Source organism: Saccopteryx bilineata, chromosome X (genome assembly GCF_036850765.1).
Source record: "Saccopteryx bilineata isolate mSacBil1 chromosome X, mSacBil1_pri_phased_curated, whole genome shotgun sequence".
Lineage (NCBI taxonomy): Eukaryota > Metazoa > Chordata > Mammalia > Chiroptera > Emballonuridae > Saccopteryx > Saccopteryx bilineata.
Window position 1 is genome coordinate 85728483 of NC_089502.1, and position 20142 is coordinate 85748624.

The 20142-nt window shown below is 40.6% G+C and overlaps 1 long non-coding RNA gene across 2 annotated transcripts in view; it reads right to left on the minus strand.

Moving 5' to 3' along the window:
• Nucleotides 1-3605: 3605 nt before the first annotated feature.
• The window catches only part of LOC136316867 (uncharacterized), a 278566-nt gene continuing 262029 nt past the window's right edge, over nt 3606-20142 (minus strand). For both annotated transcript variants that reach the window (XR_010727813.1, XR_010727812.1), the window contains one exon: nt 3606-5012. This is a non-coding gene — a long non-coding RNA (uncharacterized lncRNA). The remainder of the gene's footprint in view (nt 5013-20142) is intronic.

Sequence of the window (20142 nt, forward strand, 5' to 3'; positions counted from 1 at the left end):
TGCTAGATTCCTCCTTTGGGCATGCTGATTGTGTAGCTAGCTGAGTCTAGAGCTGGTACTGTCTGCCACCCACTACTAATTGTGTTCATTCTAATTCTTCTTGGGTTGTCATCAGTTGTTGCTGGTAACCTGCTGTGGGCTACTCATCTACATCTACTGCTCTTTTTGCTGTTTGTGTCTGTGTTTTCTGCACCTGGGTAGTTTGAGAGGGCCCAACCTGTTTATAAGCATCAGCTTCCCCCTGCTTACAGATGATAGTAGCTCTGTAACAGCCTAAAATTCTGTAAGATTTGCCTCCACTTTTAAGATACTCCAACTCCTCTTGCAGCTGCCTTGTATTCCCACTGAGTCTTTTGTAGAATAACTGTAGTGTGACCCCAGACTGACCTCACCCAACCAACCCATCTTCAGTTTGGATTCTTGTTGGGTTAGGGCAGCTGAGGTCAGGAATACAACATTTGTGGGACTAACTACTTCAGGAGTCCCTTGGTCGGGAGCTCAGAATGGAGAATGTGGCCCCTACTCCATAGCCTAATCCTTAAGCCACTGGTGGATACTTAAATTTTATTTCTCCCCAACAAAGTGAGCAGCGGGTTCAGACTGGAGTGGAGTCAACAGTTCTGCAAAAGTTTTTTCAGCTGGTGAGACCCTGGTCTCAGAGAGGAAGATTGATAAGAGTTCTTTCCTGGATCTGACTCTGTCTTCCAGAAAGTGACTGAGCCCCTCAACTTGATCAAACAATAGGCTCACAGGGACTCATGCTTTAAATGTCAATGCTTAGTCTAAGTTTCTCTATCTTCCTCCAGTGGAAACTATTCCAGCAGGTTAGGATATCCAGCACCTGGGCAGGCTAATTGTAAAGCTCCAACCTATTCAATGCACATGAGCCAGTGTACCTGTGCCAATCACAGAGCTCAATATTCACCTCAGCTGGGCCAGTTGTGAAGAACCCTTTCTTTGGATACCACTCTAGCAAGGGACATTAGGTCTTGAACTGATGCTCTCCACAGTTAGCCCATGGTTGTGCCAGCCTTGTGCCTCCCTGGTAGGAACTGGTGCAGAACAGTTTTGAGACACTGCCCATGACTGGCCCTCAGCAACCTTCTTGGAGCTATAAGCAATCCAGAGCTTGTGAGTACTTCTTATGGGCCTAGGCACACATGGAAATACTAAGCTGCAAACCTAGGGTGGCTTTTACCCACATTGGGCCTGGGGGACAGTCCAATTAAAAGGCCAAAGTTGCCTGAATCTTGCTTCCTGTAGCCTCTGTCTGCTAGCTGCTTGTTGGGATCAACCACTGAAATCCTCTGGTAGAGTCTGGAGCCTGTGGCAATTAAGGGATTAGGAAGAGTTGTTGTTGTGGCTTCACCCACAGCCCCAGGTGTCGAGAGACTCTGAGGGCAGAGCCGTTGCTTTTTCCCAGGCTGGTGCCACTGAGAAGAAACTGTTCCACCCAAGAAAAATGGAGACTGTAGTACTGGAGAATAACTCAGCACAGGAGTTCCAGTGGTCATCCCCCACAGAGTCTCTGCCTGGGCCTCCAACTTTACTCTCCTTATGCAACTCTTGTCCTCTTATCTCTCCCCCACCAGAGTTCCAGGTAAGTGGCTGTGAACAAGATTTTTTCTTCAGGCCATTTAAGATGGAGCCTGTATCTCCAAGAGCTCACTCTCTTTCTCACAGAATAAAACGTGGTTCTTTTCACCATGAAATGCTGTCTGGGTGCCTCTTCTAGGCTCTGGGGCTTTGGGCTGGGGTTCTGGGCCTAGGACTGAGGACTCCACTGTCTTTAGGGTGACCCTCCTGACAGTGCGAGTTCCTCTGGAACCTCAGCCATCACTTGATCCTCGAAGCCAGGCAGCCCTTTCTATGTCTCCACCCTTCCTACCAGTCTTGGTATGGCTTCTTTTGTGATCCTTGGTTTTAGAATCTTCTTCATTTAGTCCAAAGTTGGTTTTTCAAGATGATTGTTCTTAAATTAAGTTTTAACTCAATTTGGTTCTGGGAGGTGGCATTTGGAACATCTGCCTACTCTGCCACTATCTTTGAATCTCCAGATGCAATAGATTCTTAAAAATATTATTTCTGCCTGATCAGCCACAGTCCAGCAGCACCTGAGGGACCATTAATTATGTTTTCCAGCATGTTAGTTAGTTTCCATTGATGGCTTGATATAATCCATGCCTCCTGCTATTGGTGCCTTTGGGTAGTCCCCTCCCACACTGAAGCAGAAGTTTCCCTGTCTTGTTTTAGTCAAAATAACACAGCCAAAGGTACCCTGTCTCAGTTATGGAAGAAAATGTTAAAGATGCATTGCAGATTTTGCTTCTGTATTCTTGGACATGCTAAACCAATGTGGAAGAAGTCCAGCAATACTGATGATGGGACTATATGAAAAGGCCACATGAAGAAGCGGAGACCCAGCATATTCATTATTTCAGTCAATCTTAGCATTCAGCTATCCCCACCAAGGTGTCAGTCTATGTAAATGAACACATCTTGTATGCTTTTGCTCCAATCATTATCTGACTGAAACCATGTGAGGGAACCAAAAAAAAAAGTCCAACAGAAGAACCACCAGACTGAGCCCAATAAATCCACAGAATCATGAGACATAATAAAATGGTTGTCATGTTAAATTGCTAAGTTTTAAGGTGGTTTGCTGTGCAACAATAGATAACTGGAGCATACAGCTACCCTTCTTTCCTCCAGTTCCCAAAGATATGAATATTTTTTACTTTAAAGCCTTTTTATGGCAAATATCAGTAACATTTTCTCAGAAGGGGAAAAAAACAACTTCCTTTTTTCTAAGTAAGCTGAAATATCAGAGGCATCATTATGTCCACAGCACTCAAATGGCCACATCATAATGTTCCTTGGAGGCTTGGGCAGTTTTCTATGAAAGAAGAGGGACCTGCTGGTATTTTTTAAATACTAATTCATAAGTAGCTGTTTAGGTTACTTTCATGTAAGCTCAGCTAGAGACAATAGCAACAGGGTAAAAAAAAAAGAAAAGACAAAACAGGAGAAGAATGGATAAAAAAGAGAAGTAAAGGAGAGAGAGGGAGAGCTTATGAGTTGCTAAGCAAATCTCAGAAAAAAAGTAACAAAAACCACATAGAAAAGTGCTACCTATCAAGTCTGCAAAAACAAGGAAATATAATGGCATGACATTCTGTTCAAAATGGGAGAGTAAAAGAAAGAGAAATAGTATATTATCTTTTCCATAGAGTAGCCTGATTTATAGTAATAATTATAATACATATATCTCACTGCAGAATAATTCCTATGTGGGATAATTACAATTATCCTCAAAATTGAGCTTTCTTCTCACAATTCTTTTAAGTCTACTTAGAATTTCTCTGTATATTACTGTCTGTTTTCCATAAATTTGAAACACTAGAATCTTCAGTTAACTTCAAGGATTGGCAATATTCTATGCACTGATGTCTCACAAAATCAAGATGAGTCTTATTTGAAGAGTCCAATCAGAATAACATAATTTTAATGAACTATCAAGATACATTGAATGTCAAGACATCAATTTTGTAGACTGTGAAATTTGATATTATCTTTTATTCGTTCACCTTAAGTAAAATGGATTCATCTCTCAAAGGCAAAATCACAATAAACAAATCCACCGATATTAACATATAAAACTTGAGAACAGTATACTAATTTATAATGAGTAATATGGTTATCACTAGGATGTTATTTGCAAAGCTTCTAGCAATAACAACTCAAACAGCCTTTGTAAGAACATTTTTTCATCTGATGTGTTATTATCAGGCTATGTGCAAGTCCTGCTTACCTGTGATTCATTCTATTATTTTATAGAGACATAGAATGCCATATCTCCTTGATTCAAAGACACCACTGATTAAAATGTAGCACTAATTTAGGGGAAAAATAAATGTTTTACTGAATTTACATATTAATTATAAGTTGCATGTAGGCTTCAGGAGTATATGATTTGTACCTCGCATTAGGTAGGGGATCACTGGTTACATTAACTGAGTACATACAATACAGCAGATATTTTAGTAGGATTTAAAAAATACAACAGGAAATTTCTCATCATTATGGTGGCATAAGTAAACACAGTACTCTCCTCCTTCCACAATCACATTAAAATTACAACTAAACTACAGAATGACCATCATTCAGAATTGCCTAAAATCTGGCTGAAATGAAATCCTACAAAAAATGTTGTAGAGACAGTGACTACTCAGAGACCACACGGAGTGAACTGAGGGATTTATGGGAGACCACCTCACAATCCCCTATACAGGTTTCATGAGAAGGTTCTATAAGGGTATTTATTGATACACACATATAGAAGCAGAGATGAGGATGAGGAAGTCAGGAAGGAAAGATGAGAATGAAATCAAGAAGCAGAGAAGAGAATAAGGAAGTCAGGAAGAGGAACTTCTTTAGAGCAGACAAAAGGACAAGGGGAGTAGCTCAAATGTCCCACCTATTGATGAATTAGAATTTTTAATTCTATCTTTACTGTGCTGCATTGAACATAGTACTGTGTTCAGTACTTTTTGTCAGTGACTGCCACTGTGGCTTTTGCCTCAGGGCACTAAACTTTGTCCCTGTTCTATGTTAGTTACTGCTCAGGGCCTCTACATCTCCCTCTTTTTTGTTTGAGCTGTCTAATAAGGGTTTAGATCTTCAATAAATTCAGGAGGATGTTTTTCTATAGGTGGCAGTATTTTCAGTGAAAGGTGAAGGACTAGCATAGAGAAAAACAGATTTTCAGGGGTCACAGGCATGACTGTATTTTTAAAAGCTTTTTCAGCACATCCAGTTAGATGCTTCAAACAGGTGATGTCAGGTGCTTCCAGAGTGCTTGGGAGTTGGTTATGTCTCCTCTTCTTTTTTGGGTTCATTGCCAGAGATGAATGTACTATCAGTTTCTAGATCTCTGGAACCAGGTTGCTTCCTAGGGGCTGATGCCAACTCATAATAAGGCTTCTCATTCCTCGCTGGTATCCAAAGAGGACCTGTTGATGACAAAATTGAAACATACCATCACTCACGGGTTAGCAATTTGACTGGACTCTGCCACTCAGGGCCAGCTAATACATCCCAGTACAACACTAGAGGCTAAGGACACTGATCAGCTAGTATAAATGCATCTCATCTACAGTAAGTCCAGATGAAAAAATGTTTAAAAATTTAAGAGTCAGCCCTGGTAACTTGGCTAAGTAATAGAGAATTGGCCCAGCATGTGGATGTCCTGAGTTCTATTCCCAGCCAGGGCACACAGGAGAAGCTCCCATCTGCTTCTCCACCCTTCCTCCTCTTCTTTCTTTCTATCTCTTTCTTCCCCTCCCATAGCCAAAGCTCCATTGGAGCAAAGTTGGTCTAGGCACTGAGGATGGCTCCATGGGCTCTAGCTCAGGCACTAGAATGGCTCCATTTGCAAAGGAGCAACACCCCAGATTGGCAGAGCATTGCCCCCTAGTGGACATGCTGGGCAGATCCTGGTCAGGTACATGCAGAAGTCTCTCTGTCTCCCTCATTTCTCACTTCAGAAAAATGACCAAAAAAAATTTGTAAGAGTAAAAAGAGCCTTATACAATTCTTCTTGTGGATGAGTCTCTCCTTCTGACTCCTCCTTTATTGTTTGTCCCATTAGTGCTTAAGAAGGCCACTGGCTCTTTCTGTAATACTTGTAAATTAGGGTGAATTCCTCAAGCTCCTAAAGTCTGTAAGAATGTCCCAAAGTTTCTTTTTTTTTTTTTTTGTATTTTTTTTTCTGAAGCTGGAAACGGGGAGAGACAGACAGACTCCCACATGCGCCCGACCGGGATCCACCCGGCACGCCCACCAGGGGGCAATGCTCTGCCCACCAGGGGGTGATGCTCTGCCCCTCCGGGGCGTCGCTCTGTTGCGACCAGAGCCACTCCAGCGCCTGGGGCAGAGGCCAAGGAGCCATCCCCAGCGCCCGGGCCATCTTTGCTCCAATGGAGCCTCGGCTGCAGGAGGGGAAGAGAGAGACAGAGAGGAAGGAGAGGGGGAGGGGTGGAGAAGCAGATGGGCGCTTCTCCTGTGTGTCCTGGCTGGGAATCAAACCCAGGACTTCTGCACGCCAGGCCGACGCTCTACCACTGAGCCAACCAGCCAGGGCCCAAAGTTTCTTTTTATTTACCTTCCAAGACAATCCTTATTCTAAAGTCTTTCCTTCCTCTCTTTTTCTCACCTGTCTTTATTTTCTCAATTCCTTCTCTTTTTGTTTCTTACCTCTGCAAAAATCTTCTATAACTTGCACAAACCTTCTTATTTATTTAGAAATAACCAGTTTTCAGAACAACTTACTTTTTTCCATTTTCTTTTAAAAGTACTTCCATACCCTATATCTTTTATCATTAAAATCATACAATTTCCTTCCAATTAAACAGAATTCTCAATTTCCAAAAACTAACTTTCAAGGACAAAGTTAGTAATTAGCAATAATAGATTGATACTTTTATGAACATATTTCATGACTTCTAGAAACATGTTTTTTCATTGGCAAACAAACTAAGACCTGTTTTAAAATATTTTCAAAAGATATAATAGGATGATGACGTCAGAGTAATGGCGGAGTAGGAAGCGATACCGATAAATCTCCCCCAAAACTCAACAAGATCTTCAACCAGAAACAGAAAAACCTATACTTGGAGCTTCCAGATTCTTCGCAATACACCCAAAGGTATGATTGAGTGAAAAATTGGCTAAATATATAACCAAACCCCGAAGAAATAGGGAGTAAGAAATGCTCCGCCTTCCTCACTAACCTAAACAGGGCGGCTTTTTCTGGTAACTGTGAATTTAGAAACTGAGGCGGGCAAAGGGGGTGAATAGATCCAGGCCGCCGCAGCAAAAACGGCCGAACCAGGCTGTGGCTCAGAGATCCAAGCCAAGGAAAATCTGATCCTGTGGCAAGCCGGGCAATACAAGTTAACACTCGCGCCAAACCCAAACAAAGAAAGACAAGCGGAGCGGCCATTTTACCCGGTCTCCTGGTCGGTGCGCAGTTAGTGGAAGAGAGATTTCTTCCTAAGCCGCGGAAGTGGGTGCCCGTGTTGCCCCACGGAGAGGCAGGGTCAGAGGCCTTTCTGTGGGCTGAGGGCAGAGTCTCTGGGCAGCCCCAGCGCCCTGGGAAAGCCACGCACGGGAGGGAGTGAGAACTAATCCCAAGGGTGGAGATTTTCCGTGCTGGAGGCTGTTTCACTCAGAGGGAACCGCGGCCGGCCTCATATCCTGGTTTGCGCGCGCAGATAAGGAGTGAGCGATTCCTCCGAGTGCCTCGGCAGTGCGCGCCCGTGTTATCGCACAGAGGGGCAGAGTCAGGGGCCTTTGTGTGGGCCAAAGCGGAATCTCGGGCTGCCCCAGCGCCTTGCAAAAGCCGCACACGGGGACGGAGCGAGACTCAATTCCAACGCTGCAACTTTTCCCTGCGGTTGGGGGTTTCACTCAGAGCGTGAGACTGCTGGCCGGATATCCTGGTTGCAGACAGTGAGTGAGAGTTTCCTCCAAGCGCCCCGGAAGTGGGCGCCCACTTGTGTTACCGGATAGAGTGGCAGAGCCAGAGGTCTTCGAGTGGGCGGAAAGCCCGCCTGATTATGCTAGCAGCTCTGACTGACTGAGCCTTACCCAGAGCCCTGTGCTGAGTGGAAAAAGAGTGGGGAGTTGCCAGCAATTTGAGCCTCTTACTATCCAGGCAGAGGCAGCAGCAACCCCATACCTGGACTATCAGGCTACTAATTGAGGAAGGAAAGACTAGGAGAAAGGCTCCAGGAACACGGACTCTCTCACTGTCGGAGCCTATAAATGCTAATGAGCCTCGACTCCCAACGAGAATAAAGCACAATACATGACATTGCCATAGAGACTTATCAACTGCAAACATCTACCTGAGCGTGCCAAAGGGGAAGAACCCGGGGTACAGAGTCACCGACCAGGAAGAGGGAGAGAAAAGAAAAAGCAAGAAGATAACCTCTCAAAATCAAGAATAATCTGCAGACTTTATAACCTATCCCATTTTATTATATTTGTTCGTTTGTTTCTCTTATCTTCATTCTTGAGACTTTTTTTTCCTCCTCCAATTTGGCCGATTAACTCTCTACCGGTCTTACTCTCTCCTCTCCCTGAACTACACTACCCATAAGTGTTACATCTCCCATTATCATTTCTCTTCTCTTCCTTTCTCTCTATGAGGGTTGCACTCCAAAACCCTTAACTCTCTCTCTCTCTCTCCTTTCTTTTTTCTTCTTTTAGTGGTTCCCTCTTTTTTTCTCTCTCTCTCTTTCTTTTCTCCCTCTATATTAGTTTCTTCCTTTCTCCTTTACATCTCCTCTCATTCAAACCTCAATAACAAACAAATTATCTTATCTGGGACTCAAACCTATGTTTGTGGCATTTTGGGGGGTTTTTACTTCACCTTTTTAACTCACTAGCAGTGCTCCCATCCCTGGCTCTCCATATTATCTAGTTCTTATTCCACTAAATACAATAGTAAGTTTTTAATTTGTCCCCCCATTTTTCCATTTTCCTCTTATTCCTCTCATCATAACTCTTAGAAAACCAACACCTAAAAGCAAATCATTTTATTCTTGACCCAAATTTTTTCCTTATTTGCTTTTTGTGGGTCCATACGCTCTTTTTTTTTTCTTTTTTCTTTTTTTTTTTTTTCCTTTTTTTTTTTTTCTTTCTCTCTTTTTTGCCCCTTTATTACTTTTCCCCAATTCAGGCCCTCCATCACAGGCATTGTTTGTTATAACTCACAGTCCACCACAAGATTTTCTCAAGAAAGAGGGGAGAGGAGAGGAGAGGAAAAAAAGAGGGGGGGAATAATTTCCTTTTTTAAAAAATTTTTATTTTATTTTATTTTTCTTTATTTCATTATTAATTTTTTTTAAAAAAAACAACTCTTTTCGATTTGTTATTTTTTTATTTTTTTTAACTTTTTATTCTTTATTAAATCTCATTAATACTATCAACAAAACCACCCTCAGATGCCATTAAGGAAGAGAAAATCGAATATCATGGATACAAAAGAAAGAGAGGTAACACAGCTAGATGAGGAAAAATCTATGGAGAAAAAATTTAATATATTGGAAACCTTGGAGCTAAATGACAGAGAATTCAAGATAGAAATCCTAAAAATCCTCCGAGATATACAAGAAAACACAGAAAGGCAATATAGGGAGCTCAGAAAACAACTCCATGAACACAAAGAATATATGTCCAAGGAAATTGAAACTATAAAAACAAATCAAACAGAGATGAAAAACTCAATTCACGAGCTGAAAAACGAAGTAACAAGCTTAGCTAATAGAACAGGTCAGATAGAAGAGAGGATTAGTGAAATAGAAGACAAGCAACTTGAGGCACAACAGAGAGAAGAAGAAAGAGACTCAAAAATTAAAAAAAATGAGATAGCCCTACAAGAATTATCTGACTCCATCAAAAAGAATAACATAAGAATAATAGGTATATCAGAGGGAGAAGAGAGAGAAAATGGAATGGAGAACATACTTAAACAAATAATTGATGAGAACTTCCCAAGCCTGTGGAAAGAACTAAAGCCTCAAGTTCAAGAAGCAAACAGAACTCCAAGTTTTCTTAACCCCAACAAACCCACTCCAAGGCATATCATAATGAAATTGACACAAGCCAACAGCAAAGAAAAAATTCTCAAGGCAGCCAGGGAAAAGAAGAATACAACATATAAAGGAAGGCCCATTAGATTATCATCAGATTTCTCAGCAGAAACTCTACAAGCTAGAAGAGAGTGGACCCCAATATTTAAAGTCCTGAAAGAGAGGAACTTTCAGCCACGAATACTATACCCATCAAAGCTATCCTTCAAATACAAAGGAGAAATAAAAACATTCACAGATACAGAAAAGATGAGGGAATTTATCATCAGAAAACCCCCACTCCAGGAATTACTAAAGGGGGTTCTCCAATCAGATACAAAGAACAAAAAAAAACATAGCCACAAGTAAAAGCTCCAAGAAGAACACAATAAAACCAAATTTAAACTGTGACAACAACAAAAAGAAAGAGGGGGAGAAGACGGAGATTAACAGTAGCAAAGGACGATGGAGTGCAAAAGTACTCACAAAATAGTTTGCTACAATGAACAGGGTAGGGACACTTTTCATTACTCAAAGGTAACCACCATTGAAAAAACCACCACAGAAGCACATGAGATAAAAAAGATAGCAACAGAGGAAAGATGTATGGAATACAACCAAATAAAAACAAAAGATAGAAAAACGAAAGAGAAGGATCAAACAAGACACAAAACTAACAGAAAGCAAGATATAAAATGGCAATAGGGAACTCACAAGTATCAATAATTACACTAAATGTAAACGGATTAAACTCACCAATAAAAAGGCACAGAGTAGCAGAATGGATTAAAAAAGAAAATCCAACTGTATGCTGCCTACAGGAAACTCATCTAAGTAACAAGGATAAAAACAAATTCAAAGTGAAAGGCTGGAAAACAATACTCCAAGCAAATAACATCCAAAAAAAAGCAGGTGTAGCAATACTCATATCGGATAATGCTGACTACAAGACAGGAAAAGTACTTAGAGACAAAAATGGCCATTTCATACTGGCTAAGGGGACACTGAATCAAGAAGACATAACAATTCTTAATATATATGCACCAAACCAAGGAGCACCAAAATATATAAGACAGCTACTTATTGATCTTAAAACAAAAACTGACAAAAATACAATCATACTTGGAGACCTCAATACACCGCTGACGGCTCTAGATCGGTTATCCAAACAGAGAATCAACAGACATAGTGGCCTTAAACAAAACACTAGAGCACCTGGATATGATAGACATCTACAGGACATTTCATCCCAAAGTGACTGAGTATACATTTTTCTCCAGTGTACATGGATCATTCTCAAGAATTGACCATATGTTGGGCCACAAAAACAATATCAGCAAATTCAGAAAAATTGAAGTTGTACCAAGCATATTTTCTGATCATAAAGCCTTGAAACTAGAATTCAACTGCAAAAAAGAGGAAAAAAATCCCACAAAAATGTGGAAACTAAACAACATACTTTTAAAAAATGAATGGGTCAAAGAAGAAATAAGTGCAGAGATCAAAAGATATATACAGACTAATGAAAATGACAATACGACATATCAGAATCTATGGGATGCAGCAAAAGCAGTGATAAGAGGGAAGTTCATATCGCTTCAGGCATATATGAACAAACAAGAGAGAGCCCAAGTGAACCACTTAACTTCCCACCTTAAGGAACTAGAAAAAGAAGAACAAAGACAACCCAAAACCAGCCGAAGAAAGGAGATAATAAAAATCAGAGCAGAAATAAATGAATTAGAGAACAGAAAAACTATAGAAAAAATTAATAGGACAAGGAGCTGGTTCTTTGAAAAGATCAACAAAATTGACAAACCCTTGGCAAGACTTACCAAGGAAAAAAGAGAAAGAACTCATATAAACAAAATCCAAAATGAAAGAGGAGAAATCACCACGGACACCGTAGATATACAAAGAATTATTGTAGAATACTATGAAAAACTTTATGCCACTAAATTCAACAACCTAGAAGAAATGGATAAATTCCTAGAAAAATACAACCTTCCTAGACTGAGTCAAGAAGAAGCAGAAAGCCTAAACAGACCTATCAGTAGAGAAGAAATAGAAAAAACCATTAAAAACCTCCCCAAAAATAAAAGTCCAGGCCCTGACGGCTATACCAGCGAATTTTATCAAACATTCAAAGAAGACTTGGTTCCTATTCTACTCAAAGTCTTCCAAAAAATTGAAGAAGAAGCAATACTTCCAAACACATTTTATGAGGCCAACATAACCCTCATACCAAAACCAGGCAAGGATGGCACAAAAAAAGAAAACTACAGACCAATATCTCTAATGAATACAGATGCTAAAATAATAAACAAAATACTAGCAAATCGAATACAACAACATATTAAAAAAATAATACATCATGATCAAGTAGGATTCATCCCAGAATCTCAAGGATGGTTCAACATACGTAAAACGGTTAATGTAATACACCATATCAACAAAACAAAGAACAAAAACCACATGATCTTATCAATAGACGCAGAAAAGGCTTTCGATAAAATACAACACAATTTTATGTTTAAGACTCTCAACAAAATGGGTATAGAAGGAAAATATCTCAACATGATAAAGGCCATATATGATAAACCATCAGCTAACATCATATCAAATGGCACTAAACTGAAGGCTTTCCCCCTTAAATCAGGAACAAGACAGGGTTGTCCACTCTCTCCACTCTTATTTAATGTGGTACTAGAGGTTCTAGCCAGAGCAATCAGACAAGACAAAGAAATAAAAGGCATCCATATCAGAAAAGAAGAAGTAAAGGTATCACTTTTTGCAGATGATATGATCCTATACATCGAAAACCCCAAAGAATCCACAAAAAGACTACTAGAAACAATAAGCCAATACAGTAAGGTCGCAGGATACAAAATTAACATACAGAAGTCAATAGCCTTTCTATATGCCAACAATGAAACAACTGAGAAGGAACTCAAAAGAATAATCCCCTTCACGATTGCAACAAAAAAAAATAAAATACTTAGGAATAAACATAACAAAGAATGTAAAGGACTTATATAATGAAAACTATAAACCATTGTTAAGGGAAATCGAAAAAGATATAATGAGATGGAAGAATATACCTTGTTCTTGGCTAGGAAGAATAAATATAATCAAGATGGCTATATTACCCAAAGCAATATACAAATTTAATGCAATTCCCATCAAACTTCCAATGACGTTTTTTAAAGAAATAGAGCAAAAAATCATCAGATTTATATGGAACTATAAAAAACCCCGAATAGCCAAAGCAATCCTAAAGAAAAAGAATGAAGCTGGGGGCATAACAATACCTGACTTCAAACTCTATTATAGGGCCACGACAATCAAAACAGCATGGTATTGGCAGAAAAATAGACACTCAGACCAATGGAACAGAATAGAAAGTCCAGAAATAAATCCACATATATATAGTCAAATAATTTTTGATAAAGGGGCCAACAACACACAATGGAGAAAAGAAAGCCTCTTCAATAAATGGTGCTGGGAAAACTGGAAAGCCACATGCAAAAGAATGAAACTGGACTACAGTCTCTCTCCCTGTACAAAAATTAACTCAAAATGGATCAAAGATCTAAACATAAGACCTGAAACAATTAAGTACATAGAAGAAGACATAGGTACTCAACTCATGGACCTGGGTTTTAAAGAGCATTTTATGAATTTGACTCCAATGGCAAGAGAAGTGAAGGCAAAAATTAATGAATGGGACTACATCAGACTAAGAAGTTTTTGCTCAGCAAGGGAAACTGATAACAAAATAAACAGAAAGCCAACTAAATGGGAAATGATATTTTCAAACAACAGCTCAGATAAGGGCCTAATATCCAAAATATACAAAGAACTCATAAAACTCAACAACAACCAAACAAACAATCCAATAAAAAAATGGGAAGAGGATATGAATAGACACTTCTCCCAGGAAGAAATACAAATGGCCAACAGATATATGAAAAGATGCTCATCTTCTTTAGCTATTAGAGAAATGCAAATCAAAACGGCAATGAGATACCACCTCACACCTGTTCGATTAGCTGTTATTAGCAAGTCAGGTAATAGCAAATGTTGGAGAGGCTGTGGAGAAAAAGGAACCCTCATACACTGTTGGTGGGAATGTAAAGTAGTACAACCATTATGGAAGAAAGTATGGTGGTTCCTCAAAAAACTGAAAATAGAACTATCTTATGACCCAGCAATCCCTCTACTGGGTATATATCCCCAAAACTCAGAAACATTGATACGTAAAGACACATGCAGCCCCATGTTTATTGCAGCATTGTTCACAGTGGCCAGGACATGGAAACAACCAAAAAGCCCATCAATAGATGACTGGATAAAGAAGATGTGGCACATATACACTATGGAATACTACTCAGCCATAAGAAATGATGACATCGGAACATTTACAGCAAAATGGTGGGATCTTGATAACATGATACGAAGCGAAATAAGTAAATCAGAAAAAACCAGGAACTGTATTATTCCATACGTAGGTGGGACATAATACTGAAACTAAGAGACATTGATAAGAGTGTGGTGGTTACGGGGGGGAGGGGGGAATGGGAGAGGGATAGGGGGTGGGAGGGGCACAAAGAAAACAAGATAGAAGGTGACAGAGGACAATCTGACTTTGGGTGGTGGGTATGCAACATAATTGAACGACAAGATAACCTGGACTTGTTATCTTTGAATATATGTATCCTGATTTATTGATGTCACCCCATTAAAAAAATAAAATTATAAAATAAAAAAAAATGCAAAAAAAAAAAAAAAAGATATAATAGACATTACAGGAACCTTTTGTTCAAAACATTCAAGAAAATCAGAAAAATTCAGGATCTAGTTTAACTTCTGATATTCATAATTGTGTGCCAATGAATTTTACTGAAATATCATTTTTTTCTAAAATTATTCTTAGTTTTTTTAAGAGTCAAATAAAAATTAATCTAGTTACAGTATGAAGTCCAGTTTTTTTTTTGTTTGTTTTCTTGGGGTTTTTTTGTTTTGTTTTGTTTTATAGAGACAGAGAGAGAGTCAGAGAGAGGGATAGACAGGGACAGACAGGAATGGAGAGATGAGAAGCATAAATCATTAGTTTTTTGTTGCACTTTGCAACACATTAGTTGTTCATTGATTGCTTTCTCATATGTGCCTTGACCGCGGGCCTTCAGCAAACCGAGTAACCCCTCACTGGAGCCAGCGACCTTGAGTCCAAGCTGGTGAGTTTTGCTCAAACCAGATGAGCCCGCACTCAAGCTGGTGACTTCAGGGTCTCGAACCTGGGTCCTCCGCATCCCAGTCAGATGCTCTATCCACTGCGCCACCGCCTAGTCAGGCTGAAGTCCAGTTTTAACTTGGCCTGATAATTTGCATTAACATAACAAGAATATTAATTGATCATATTGGCTTTTTACAATTTGCTTTGCTGAAACTTAATAAGAATTTTTCAGATTGAGTTTTAATTAGATCCTCAGGGTACACATGAAAGCCAAGCTACACAGTTTCCATTAGGCTCTGCCTGAGATCTTTCTGAAAATGTCTCTCTTTGTTGCAGTTAAAACATGACTGTGGTTGTAATGCAGTGGCCAATATTTGGGCCTTCTGTATTTCTGTCCCTATATTTTGACATGCTCTAATTATTTACTATATTAGGGTGCTGCCTCTTAAGAAGAGCCAATACCTTTTGGCAATCAGCATTTGTGTTGTCATAAGCCAATTGAAGGGTCAGCACATTTACTGCTTGTTCTGCCTGTTGTACGATGGCAGTTTGCAGGTGATTAATGTTCTGATGGATGCTTGAAAAAATTCCTTAGAGGTCTTATCTAGAATCCAAACCCATGCCTTAAAAGCTACTGTGAAAATTTGAGAAAGGGCAGTGTGGTTTATGCAGACCTGAACCTGGGGAGTGTCTTAAGTCCCAGCTCCTGTGAGCATATCAATAGGAATTGGAGCTCTCACATTCAGACTGCAGCTTGTGTCTGAGCTGCATCCTGGTATTGTAGGCAGATACTGTATTGACCAGTGGTGGTTACTGTTTTCACTAACTCCTTCCAGTCCCATAGGGTTATTTTATATCCTGCTTCTATAGCCTCTACAATTTCTTTGATGAAGGTACTCTGTAATCCATTTTCTGTTATGCTTTCTCTTATTTCCTTAAACACTTGAAATAGCAAGCTCTCATGTCCAATAGGCTGTCCAGGCAGGTGGGTTACTGGGTATGCATAAAAGCAACTTTCACTGTGCTTCAAACCCTCATGCAAGCATAAATTGATCATCCTTTCATTTTGCGGTGGAACTGGTGGTGATGGTAATTCTGGCTCAGAAGGAGCCTTGGGGATTGAGGAGGTGACTAGTGAGCTTGGGGCTTATCAGCAGGAGGAATCTGATGATTTCTGCCCTGAATCAGGCATAGTGCCATTCAACAATGATTCAATGTTGTTAGATGCTATACAGTCACTGAGCCTAATGAGTTGTGGAGCCAGTGCTCTATTCACTCCCAGTCCTCAATGTCTAAGCTCCCTTCTTTCAGATACCAAGAACACTGTTGATGCACTCTAATAAGCAGCTTTTTGAGTTGCATATTGGTGACCTTACATCCCACACTGTGGAGGAGATCATTGAGTTGGAGCTTATGGTTGCATTGCTTTGGAGTCAGGAAATTAAGGGGTCCCTAGCCTCCCATACTAGGTTTTCAATGCCAGGTAAAGAAGTCCCATAAATTCTGGCTGTAAAAATCAGCAAGGTGCCCTGGCCGGTTGGCTCAGCAGTAGAGCGTCGGCCTAGCGTGCGGAGGACCCGGGTTCGATTCCCAACTGGGGCACACAGGAGAAGCGCCCATTTGCTTCTCCACCCCTCCGCCTCTCTTTCCTCTCTGTCTCTCTTTTCCCCTCCTGCAGCCAAGGCTCCACTGGAGCAAAGATGGCCCGGGTGCTGGGGGTGGCTCTGTGGCCTCTGCCTCAGGCGCTAAAGTGGCTCTGGTCAAAACATGGCGATGCCCAGGATGGCAGGATGGACAGAGCATTGCCCCCTGGTGGGCAGAGCGTCGCCCCATGGTAGGCATGCCGGGTGGATCCCCGTTCAGGCGCATGCGGGAGTCTGTCTGACTGTCTCTCCCTGTTTCCAGCTTCAGAAAAATGAAAATTAAAAAAAAAAAAAAAGAAAAAAAATCAGCAAGGATTGAGGCTGAGGGAGATGGATTATTTTGGAATCCCAGGCAGTTCCTTTTACAGGGCCTCTTCATAGACTAACTTGGTCTCACTCCCTCTGTGTCGGGTATATAGGATATATTTTGCTCACCCTGTTAAAGATGGCTGCTGCTCACACTGGGCAGCTAAATGCCCTTCTTGCTGGGAAGGGTTGTCATTATGCTAATGTATGTTGGAGGAGGGCTTTTGCACCAAAAGGTTTTAAAAGATGGAGCTAGGCCATTTGAGGATAGTAATTAGGTTCTTGTAGAGAAGAAGAGCCCATGGAGCAGGGCAGGGAGGCAAAATGGAGGAGGCAGCCAAAATGGCAGAATGAGGGAGGGGGAAGCCAGTTTGTGGAGGAGAAGGAGATGGGGAACAGAGGTGAATAAGACTGGTGAGGTGGAAGCGTTTGATTCTAGGAAACTTGGATGAGTCAGTGGCTTTGGGAGCCCTGAATGAAGAGGGAAGTGTTTGCCCACTGTGTGTATTTTCTCGCTTGCTAGGTGCTAGCTAGGATTAAAGGAAAATGGAACACCAGTTTTGGGCTCTGTTGCTTCATTACCATTAGTCCGAATCAGACCTGAACCTGTATTGGCCAGGCGGCTTTGATGGCAGCTGCGAATACTGGCTTTATACTCTGATTTCCAGAATTTCCAACATGGGGGAAGAAGCTTAAAAAGCACCAGAGACATACAGAGAGGAACTCAATTGTTTAGCATCAAGGTGAGAGCTGGGGGACAGCTCTCTCCAGACAGAAGTGCTGGTAGAGGCCATTGTTCTTTGATAAGCTCTTCCCCCACAGAGCCAACAGGCAAGTACCATATCTGAGACTCCATCAACCTGACTCATACTCTTTGTACTACCCTGGTGATTCCCTGAGGCCCCACTGCATCCAATTTGTTGGCCTACCTGTGCTGTTTGTTTCCTGTAGTTTTTTCATAAAAGTTGTATACTTGGTTCAGATTTAAGATTTCCTAAAATCTCTCAAACAAGCAGCATCTGGCATCAGTGAGCTTTGTACCACTTTTTACATGATCTCAGGCCTGACTCAGCTTGGCCTCGCCAGGATACCTCCAAGCCCAGCACAAGTAGCAGTCATCTGCAGGTCACTTTGTAGCTCATGGTGGGTGGCTAAAAGCAGAACATATGTGGTAGTTGAATTTGGTTTGCTCTTCTCTGGAGGTTCCGGAGTCAGCACACCCACTGGACAGCTTCAGACCACAGTGAAGCACCATTACACAATCTCCACATGCAACACACTCAAGGGGTGGTCTAAACAGGAACCAGAGCCCTAATGAAGTAAATCTTTCTTTGTGGAATGGGCCTTTGCACAGCTGATCTTCCATGGTGGTCAGAGGTTGGTGTTTTGGGGCTGTAGCTAGTCCTTACAGCTGATTGACTTGAGGGTAAATTCCTCCCATTGACAATTCCTCCCAAGCCAAAAGCAATTAAGGCTCAACTACAATGAAAGGTTGTACACAGCTCACACAAGGGGAGGTACATGACATGCAAATCTCAGGTAATCTGGAGGCTGTGTCATTGGATCCTACAAGTTACGTACAAAGGCCCTGGCTGGTTGGCTGAGTAGTAGAGCATCAGCCAGTGTGTGAAGGTCCTGGGCTTAATTCCTTGCCAGGACACACAGGAGAAGTGACCATCTGCTTCTCCACCCCCTTCTCTCACTCTTCCTCTCTCTCTTACCCTTTCACAACCATGGCTCAAAGAGTTCAAGCAAGTTGACCCTGGGTACTTAGGATAGATCCATGGCCTCACCTCAGGTGCTGAAATAGCTTGGTTGCCAGAAATTGAGGAGTTGCCCCATGTAGGCAGAGCATTGCCTTGTAGGGTGTTTTCCAGATGGATTCAGATCAGGGCACATGTGGGAGTCTGTCAGTCTGCCTCCCTGACTCTCACTTAACAAAACCAAGGAGCACCAAAATATATAAGACAGCTACTTATTGACCTAAATACAAAAACTGACAAAAATACAATCATACTTGGAGACCTCAATACACCGCTGATGGCTCTAGATCGTTCATCCAAACTGAAAATCAATAAAGATATATTGGCCTTAAATGAAACTCTAGAGCACCTGGATATAATAGACATCTACAGGACACTTTATCCCAAAGCGACAGAGTATACATTTTTCTCCAGTGTACATGGAACATTCTCAAGAATTGACCATATATTGGCCACAAAAATAATATCAGCAAATTCAGAAAAATTGAACTTGTACCAAGCATATATTCTGATCAGAAAGCCTTGAAACTAAAATTCAAATGCAAAAACAGGGGAAAATACCCACAAAAATGTGGAAACTAAACAACATACTTTTAAAAAATGAATGGGTCAAAGAAGAAATAAGCGCAGAGATCAAAAGATATATACAGACAAATGAAAATGACAATACGACATATCAGAATCTATGGGATGAAGCAAAAGCAGTGATAAGAGGGAAGTTCATACCGCATCAGGCCTATATGTACAAACAAGAGAGAGGCCACATCAACCATTTAACTTCACACCTTAAGGAACTAGAAAAAGAAGAACAAAGACAACCCAAAACCAGCTGAAGAAAGGAAATAATAAAAATCAGAGCAGAAATAAATGAAATACAGAACAGAAAAACTATAGAAAAAATTAATAAAACAAAGAGCTGGTTCTTTGAAAAGATTAACAAATGGACAAACCCTTGGCAAGACTCACCAAGGAAAAAAGAGAAAGGACTCATATAAACAAAATCCAAAATGAAAGAGGAGAAATCACCACAGACATCATAGATAACAAAGAATTATTGTAGAATTCTACAAAAAACTATATGCCCCAAATTCAACAATGTAGAAGAAATGGATAAATTCCTAGAACAATACAACCTTTCTAGACTGAGTCATGAAGAAGCAGAAAGCCTAAACAGATCAATTAGCAGGGAGAAAATAGAAAAAACTATTAAAATCTCCTGAAAAATAAAGGTCTAGGCCCAGACGGTTATACTAGTGAATTCTATCAAACATTCAAAGAAGACTTGGTTCCTATTCTACTCAAAGTCTTCCTAAAAACTGAAGAAGAAGCAATACTTCCAAACACATTTTCTGAGGCCAACATAACCCTCATACCGAAACCTGGCAAGGATGGCACAAAAAAAAAGAAAACTACAGACCAATATCTCTAATAAATACAGATGCTAAAATACTAAACAAAATACTGGCAAATCGAATACAACAACATATTAAAAAAATAATACATCATGATCAAGTGGGATTCATCCCAGAATCTCAAGGATGCTTCAACATACGTAA